Genomic DNA, 9,088 nt, shown 5'->3' with positions numbered 1-9,088 from the left:
AGATAGATAGATAGATAGATAGATAGATAGATAGATAGATAGATAGATAGATAGATACACTGTTAATTATTTCACTGTAAATTTACAATAAATTGCAGGTTAATAATTGCATGACTTTCACAGTAAGTTACCGTATCATTTTTACAGTAAATAATTGTGAAATGACAGCTGTTTACTGTGACTTCACAATAACTATGACGTCATATTACTGTGATTTAGCAGTAAGCTGCTGTATAATTACTGTATTTTACTGTGCAATTACAGTTAGTCTATCACATTACTGTAATTTAACAGTAAGCTGCTGTAGAATTACTGTATTTAACCATGTCTATACTGTGATTTAGCATAAATGATGGACCAAACAAAACTGATAAAAACAATGGTTTAACTTTTATTTTTTTAGAAGAAAAATACATTTTAATAACAGGAATAAACACTGTGTAACATGAATGAACACTGGGTAACATGAATGTCTGTCAATATGTGTGTGAATGTGTTTACTGTGTTTACCATTATGTGATAATGGTACTTGAAAAATACAATTTAATAACAGGAATAAACACTGGGTAACAGGAATGAACACTGGGTAACAGGAATGTGTGTCTATGTGTGTGCACTGTGCATGTGTTTACTATGTGATAATGGTACTTCACAACGTAGGAGCTGAAAAGAGAAAGAAGGAGAGAGAGAAGAGAGGGAAGAAAAGACAAAAAGGTGGGAAAAGAGAGGGTTGCAGGTGTCTCACTCCTTCCCTTGCAGCAGGCACCTGCATAGTATGGGTTCTGTCCACTATCTACAAAAGATAAGAAAGACAAAAAGTTTAAGTTACTCTGTGGTGCAAGTACCTGCAAGTATGGTACTCGCATTGTAAAACTAATCCTAAAATGTGTACAATTTAAGAAATTACAATTGTAAAACTCATGATAAATCAGATAAATCATGTGAATAGTACTATATCAATTAATATTAAATCAACAAACCAGAGGACTCTGAAAGTAACATGATTGAGGTTAAGCAAAAATTACATGACATGCGTACATAGTAATGCAACTCAGTAAGCCAGTAATGTGATGTAAATTTACACTTAAAACTATTGTAAAGTACATCTGTAAATTTGACGTTTTTATTCTAACCTATCAATAACCTATAACATTGAAAAGGCATGTTTAATTCAAATAAACGTAAGAACAATGAATTTTAGACATTTTGCAGCCTGTCTAAACTCGTAGAACAGATTAAAGGGATAGTTTACCCAAAACCCCACCCTCATTCCAAACACGTTAACCCTTCATTCATCTTTGGAACACAAATTAAAATATTTTCTGACTCCTCCATGGACAGCAATTTTATTACCACTTTCAAGGCCCGGAAAGGTAGTGAAGATTGTTAAAATAGTCCATGTGACTACAGTGGTTCAACCTTAATGTTATGAAGCGATGCAAAAATACTTAATAGTGCGGAACGACAATAAGGTTGAACCACTGTAGTCACGTGGACTATTTTAACAATGTTTTTACTACCTTTCTGGGGCTTGAAAGCGGTTATAACATTGCAGTCTATAAGCGGGATCAGAAAGCTCTCGGACTTCTTAAAATTATCTTAATTTGTGTTGAACAAAATTCTTATGTGTTTGGAACATCATGAGGGAGTGTAATTAATGAGAGACTTTACATTTTTGAGTGAACTAACCCTTTAATAGCTTAAGTAAACATCTTACTGCATAACTAATTCTAGCTTAAAACAGAGACAGTGTTTCGTTAGTCTGTTCTGAAGTTGGAACACAACTTACATTAGACTGACATCCATTCAAAGTCAATGAGCTTCCTGATCAGTGTACAGACTTGCTGGTTTATGTGTCCTCTTTGATTTTGTACCTGTCTCTGGGTTGATGCCCAAGAAGAACCTATAAACAAAAAGACAGAGAAGAAAGATGTTAGTTTAATTCAAGTGGGATTAAAAAGGTTTCAGTTCCCAGTCATCACCTTCAGTGGGTCACTGCTGTTGTAGTACTGAGCAAAACTAAAGTTAGCTCAGTTTTAACAAGGTGACATTACTTGGATTCAATTAAACAGCAACCATTTAAATAACTTAACAGCAACTGAAAAACATTTACATCACAAACACACAGTCAAGAATAGTCCTGCAACAAAGTAAGTTAGATGTTTGTGATTTACCCAGGCAATGCATTTGCACACAACAATTTACATCATTTACACGTACTGTTTGCAGAGGATGGAGGAAGAGCCTGTTGCCAGTCCATCTCCATGTGGCTGTTTCTGCTTGCACTCTTCCTCCTAGAATTATTACCCGTTCACAGACAAAATGGCTCCTAATATCTCCAGATGTCGACCTGTTTTACTTTAGAATAGCACAGCTAACGAAGCTCCACTAATTCAGTGATAAACACATTTATTTTCCTATATCTTTTTTATAATAAAATGCACTTTATTTTTTCTGTTGACGAGACAGACAACGGCTGCTCCGTTTCACACACGGCAGAAAAATATGGACGACGCCCAGCTAGCTAACGTTACTAATTTGAGATTAATTTATTCCACCTTTGCACAAATCCACAACACTATAATGTATCTAGTTGATCATAACTGTCATAATACACACATTAAGGCCACAGCTTACCTTATAACTTTATTTCCCGGTGGTAGAAAAATGCTGTGGGAAAAGAGAGAACGCTGTTAGAGTAACGAACGTTAACTAAGAAAAGCATTAAGCAAAGCTAAAGTTCAATTTTGACGGTGTAGCTAACGTGAAGCCTCACAGTTAATAACTTAATACGGTACTACTAATACACTTATTAACACAACCAACGTCTGATCATTCAAATTTGCGCGCTCAAACCTAGACGCGAATCTGCTCCAGCTAAGTTACAAAAACATGAAACAGAACTTAACTAACGCTAATTTGGTTCATACTTTTAAATAACATGCAATTTCATATTAAAAACAGTCATCAAATTGACAAAGTTTGAAATTAAACACTTACCGCACTGAATCCGTCGAGTGAGACCATGGAGGAGATCAGGCCAGGGAGCCCCGGGGGAGCTCAGATGACGCAGTTGCAGCGCGAAAATGACGGAATTCACAGTAGTTTCTTGTAAAAGCCCCGCGCCTGCATTATTTTCACAGTAAAAGTCTAAATACGGTATTATATTGTGAAATATCACAGTTAAAGCCTGTGAAGTGGTAATAATGTAATTACCTGTGAAATATTACAGTTATATATTGTGAAATCCTGGAAATATTTTACAGTGTAGGGAAGTTGAACATGAAATCAACATATGTTTTGAACATGAATTAGCTGAAGCTATAAATGACTTGCCGAGATGCGAGGTACTCTGGCTGATGATACTTGAGCTCCCTATGGGGGAATGAGGATGAGACTGTTGACTGTCGCTCCCCACACGGCCCCACTCTCCTCCCCCGCCTCCCTCTCTCAACCCCCCATCGTCCCAATCAGGTCCTCTCTCACCACAGCAGGGTCTATAAATAGCACCTCCCACAGCTCCAAGGACATGCAGATTTACTAAGAGTCACATGATAAGGAAGGAAGGAAGGAAGGAAGGAAGGAAGGAAGGATGGATGGATGGATGGATGGATGGATGGATGGATGGATGGATGGATGGAAAAACAAGGAAGAAAGGAAGATACATAGGAAGGAAGGAAGGAAGGAAGGAAGGAAGGAAGGGAGGGAGGGAGGAAGGAAGGAAGGAAGGAAGGAAGGAAGGAAGGAAGGAAGGAAGGAAGGAAGGAAGGAAGGAAGGAAGGAAGGAAGGAAGGATAGATAGATAGATAGATAGATAGATAGATAGATAGATAGATAGATAGATAGATAGATAGATAGATAGATAGATAGATAGATAGATAGATAGATAGATAGATAGATAGATAGATAGATGGATGGATGGATGGATGGATGGATGGATGGATGGATGGAAAAACAAGGAAGAAAGGAAGATACATAGGAAGGAAGGAAGGAAGGAAGGAAGGAAGGATGGATGGATGGATGGATGGATGGATGGATGGATGGATGGATGGAAAAACAAGGAAGAAAGGAAGATACATAGGAAGGAAGGAAGGAAGGAAGGAAGGAAGGAAGGAAGGAAGGAAGGAAGGAAGGATGGTTAGATGGATGGATGGATGGATGGATGGATGGATGGATGGATGGAAAAACAAGGAAGAAAGGAAGATACATAGGTAGGAAGGATGGATGGATGGAAAAACAAGGAAGAAAGGAAGATACATAGGAAGGAAGGAAGGAAGGAAGGAAGGAAGGAAGGAAGGAAGGAAGGAAGGAAGGAAGGAAGGAAGGAAGGAAGGAAGGAAGGATGGTTGGATGGTTGGATGGATGGATGGATGGATGGATGGATGGAAAAACAAGGAAGAAAGGAAGATACATAGATAGGAAGGAAGGACGGAAGGAAGGAAGGAAGGAAGGAAGGAAGGAATGTCCCTACCTCAATTCACTCCTGCAAGTGTACGCTCTTTCCCGCCAGCTAAGGTCATTGAATGAGTTATGTTGTTCCTTAACATTAAGGCAAAAAGTCACCCTCCAAAACGTTCACCCTCTTTGTTCCTCTCTGATGGAATGAGCTGCAAAACTGCACCCGAGACCATCACATCTTTCAAGAAGCAGCTGAAGACACCTCTTCCACAAACACTTAACCACCCCACACTCTTAAACCAAAGCACATCTCTGAATTTCTCATCGTCTGTTGTTTGCTTCCTAATATAGTTGTCAAATAAACCTGGCATTATATTTCAAATATTGTTGGTTCCTTGACAAATTGCTTTTGTTTCTCTCTTGTAAATATTTGAAGAAAAGTATCTGCTAACTGCATAAATGTAAATGTAAAGGTGCTGTGTCAGGCTTATAGCCTGTATCACACAACCATGCCTTATCTCAGCCAGAAGATCATACCCTCTCTTGGGCTTTTCACACTGTGCTTAACCCTGGGTTATCATCATTCTAAACACCGCTTATAACCCTGGGTAAAGGAACATTTCATACTTGTAGAAGCGGAGTTAGCACAGATTTTTACCTGGGGTTATAAAACCCTGAGCAGGGTTAGCACTGCTTTTGTGGTGTTAACCCCTCATAGTGGTGCCAAACATGTGTAGCGTGAAACGATTCGGTGCTAGAATGTTACGACTAGATGCTTAGCAACTGTCAGCCAATAACATGCCTCATATTCATGTGTATTGGACAGCAAGTGTTGTATCAACAGTAGTTGAGGGGAATAATGTCAAATGGTGACAGAAAGCACAACCGTTTCATTCTGACCTTTAGAAGCCATTCAGGGTGAACTTGACAGTTCAATCAGCAATAATTGCCTAGTTCTGGCATGAAACTCTAGATGGCGCAGGCTGATAGGTCTAACTCATTTGGTTGTGATCACATCATTATCTACATGGCAAAGCTGATTGGTTGTTGCTGCATCAGCGGCCAATGAGCTGCAGCTCAACATTAAAAAAAAATACTGGTAGTTTTGCTGTTAGCAGTATGCAGCGCGATTTCAGAACCCTTCCACCTTCCCCAGCTCCACCTGTATAGATCTGCTACAGGGGTTAATTCATGTATGTTACATATGCAGCAGCAGCAGCATGTCTGATGCTCACAGCAATGTATGTGAATGTATTGGCAGTAGCAAGTCTCGGTACTAGCAGCAACAGCGTAGCAGATCTATTCCGCCAAGACCAAATACATTAACATTGCCATATCCATTACCATGCCAATCTCTATTATCATACCAATCTCCCGAGAGTTGTCATGACAGAATATATAATATGACAATCTGCAATGCTAGAGCCTTTATGTAAACATATCACATGCTGCATTCATCAGTGACGCTGCAAATATGCAAATAAGGATGTTATGAATACCCAACCCGATCTCACAAGTGAGATCATATGAATTAGCCACCTTTTACTCTCTCGAATGAATTCGTATGAATTGGTCGTGAGATAGCGTTGGAATACCCAGGATTCGTTGTTAAATAAAAATATGAAATAAAATAAGATAAAAATAAAAAGCAGTGTGAAACGTGAAGCGAGATATCCCCGTTTACCATGAGTCAGGATTAACGATTTCAAGTGTGAAAAGCCCTTTGAGTAAATGAGGGGAAACAAACCTCACACTGAGAGATTGAGGCAAAGGAAGGTCCAACCTGCTCAAAAAGAATACAGAGACAGTGACAGACAGATGAAGAAGGATGAAAGGAGCAACTCGTTTAGCGTAGGAGATAGTGGTGCAGCCCCATGCTGCTGCAGACACAACATGTGAGCGGTGAGGAAGAAATAGAAACTGTTTCTCAATCAGGAGCTTAATACAACACAATTGCACACACGCAAACCTACGCATGAAAATTTGATAGAATGTTGTGCTCTAGGCTTGACATGAATTATACCAGCTTGGCACATGTCTCCGAAAAGTCTGAACTTCTGTAGATGACAAAAAAGCATGGCTGTGTCAGCAACATGAATGAATAACTGAATCGTCTGATAATCTGGACACATTTTGGATAGAATTCGTCAGAGAGATGCGGTGATGTCAGATGTTTGCTTTTATGCTGCAGTTGCACATTCACATGTCTTGTGTTCTTCTGCGCAGGTGATGTTTATTTATGCAAAGATCATTTTTGCACCCTGCATTCTGTGAGGGACGAACGCTTTGTAGAAAAGCCGAAGTGATTGTTGTTGTATTTCTTTTTTTTTTTCTTTTTTTTTTCAACGAGGTGCAGATCTGACTCGAAACATTTAGACAGATCTAGTGAACTGCTTTCACTTTCTACAGCCCAAAACAAGAAGGAATCACACACACTTAATTCAAATTCCAGTTTCGTCCTTGGCTGACGCTTTCTTACAAGAAAGTGTACATCTATTGTGCATGTGATAATATGTGTGAGCAGGAAGCAAAAAATGCAAGTACAAAGACAACACCTCAAAAAACTAAATCCAGTTGTAATGCTGGTACTAGTATGTCATAAATCTAAATATACTTGCAAGAAGAAAGTACTGTTTAGTGAGCAATTACATTACATGTTTTCCCCCAAATATATTAATTTATAAAAAATAAATAATAAAAATAATACATAAAAAATGCAATTCATACATACAAAAATAATAAATAAAAAAAACTCTTCTATGATAAGCATGTATTTAATTTCAGAATTAAAATTAATTAAACAAATATACCAAGGTAATACAATGTCCTGATATCATAATGAAGAAAAATGGCTCATATTAAAATATGAAACCTGTGTGAAAACAAAAACCTGTGTGTGTGTGTGTGTGTGTGTGTGTGTGTGTGTGTGTTCGTGTGGGGTGTGTGTGTGTGTGTGTGTGTGTGTGTGTGTGTGTGTGTGTGTGTTCGTGTGGGGTGTGTGTGTGTGTGTGTGTGTGTGTGTGTGTGTGTGTGTGTGTGTGTGTGTTCGTGTGGGGTGTGTGTGTGTGTGTGTGTGTGTGTGTGTGCGTGTGTGTGCGTGTGTGTGTGTGTGCGTGTGTGTGTGTGTGTGTGTGTGTGTGTGTGTGCGTGTGTGTGCGTGTGCGTGTGGGGTGTGTGCGTGTGCGTGTGCGTGTGCGTGTGCGTGTGGGGTGTGTGTGTGTGCGTGTGTGTGTGTGTGTGTGTGTGTGTGAATGGAAAGGAAGACAGATACAAAGACGTGGCATGAATGAAGGGTCAACCTCATCGCTGCCTCCTCCTGATCCCGGCCTCATCTTTTAATGAATGTCATTTTCCTGAATTAACCACCCCGATTGTTGGATAATGGTCTCCTCAACAATAACATTTAACCAATTCCCCCTGTCTTTTGGGTCTGCTCATTTTGTCCACGGCGGGGGGGGAGTAATTGATTGTATAATTCCGATCGCAGGAGTAAACAGAGCGCAGTCTCTTTGTATGCCTGTAGATTAGATCACATCAAAGCGCCTGCCATTACCAGCTCCCATCCACCACTTACACTGTAAAACAACAAACCACAAGAGGAGAAAGTTTCCATCTGGTCTCCTGAGTACATGCCTTTCTTATGACCCTTGCTCTTCTGCTATGCTAGCATGTTCGGCGTTTTCTTTCTTTTGCTTAGGATATTCAGCAGCCCATTCCCACTGCTCTCAGACACTCTGCAGCCTTCAAAAAGGGGCTGATCATTTTTGCACAGGCTCACCATTTATACTTATACACATTAAAGAACTGGGAACATGTTGAGTGTTTGTGGTGTGTGGTGTGTGTGTGTGTGTGTGTGTGCGTGCGTGCGTGTGTGTGTGTGAACGTGCGTGCATGCCCATGGGTGTGGCAACACTTTTTGGCAACATGGCAATAAAAACATCAAGACAATTTATTTACAGACAATTTTTGACATCACAATATATGTACGTTGCATCACTAATATACAATTGTACTGTTAATTAAGTCATTGAGTTCATAATATTATTTTCATTATCACAGAGAACAGCGTATTGGAATGATTTCTGAAAGATTATGTCACTGAAGACTGGAGTAATGATGCTAAAAATTCAGCTTTGCATCACATAAGTAAATTGCATATTAAAATATATTAAAGGGGTGGTTGATTATGATTTTACATTTCTAACTTTAGTTAGTGTGTAATGTTGCTGTTTGAGCATAAACAACATCTGCAAAGTTACGACACTCAAAGTTCAAAGCAAAGGAAGAATTTTCTTTTAAAGAAATCGCTTTTTAAGGACTACAACAAACGGCTGGTAGAGATTACACGACATTCCTCCCGGGTTAGTGACATCACTAACCATAAAATTTACATAAACCCCGCCCCCGGGAATGCGATTTATAGATTATCAAGACAGAATATGCTAATCAATGACTAGAAGATAACTACACATAAGCTACATAAATTCATCAAATAACCCTTCAGAAATGTCCTGTTGCTTCTACATGTTGTCACTTCTTCTTGAGTCTCTCCATCATTGTCTGACTTCGGTTTGAACATAAAAGACTAAAGGTTTTTGAAATTTTCAGTGCATGTATGTATGAGGTAAAAGAACACAAGCTCTTGAAGCTCCGCCCCCTGTGCCGGGAGCAGCAGCTCATTTGCATTTAA

General features: G+C 39.2%; 1 long non-coding RNA gene across 3 annotated transcripts; it reads right to left on the bottom strand.

Annotated features, from left to right (window-relative positions):
• Positions 1-371: 371 nt before the first annotated feature.
• LOC311092787 lies at positions 372-3,268 on the bottom strand. 3 transcript variants are annotated; one of them, XR_014608296.1, is made up of 4 exons: positions 3,217-3,268; positions 3,001-3,126; positions 1,790-2,670; positions 372-793 (listed from the first exon to the last, which is right to left on the bottom strand). It is a non-coding gene; the product is annotated as an uncharacterized lncRNA (long non-coding RNA). The 3 variants fall into 3 exon arrangements; XR_014608297.1 differs by having other exon boundaries at positions 3,001-3,266; XR_014608298.1 differs by lacking the exons at positions 3,001-3,126; positions 3,217-3,268 and having other exon boundaries at positions 1,790-2,991.
• Positions 3,269-9,088: the final 5,820 nt, after the last annotated feature.

Source organism: Abramis brama (assembly GCF_963993115.1).
Source record: "Abramis brama genome assembly, chromosome: 11".
Lineage (NCBI taxonomy): Eukaryota > Metazoa > Chordata > Actinopteri > Cypriniformes > Leuciscidae > Abramis > Abramis brama.
Note: the sequence above shows the minus strand (reverse complement) of the source record. Positions and strands in the feature narration are given on the sequence as shown.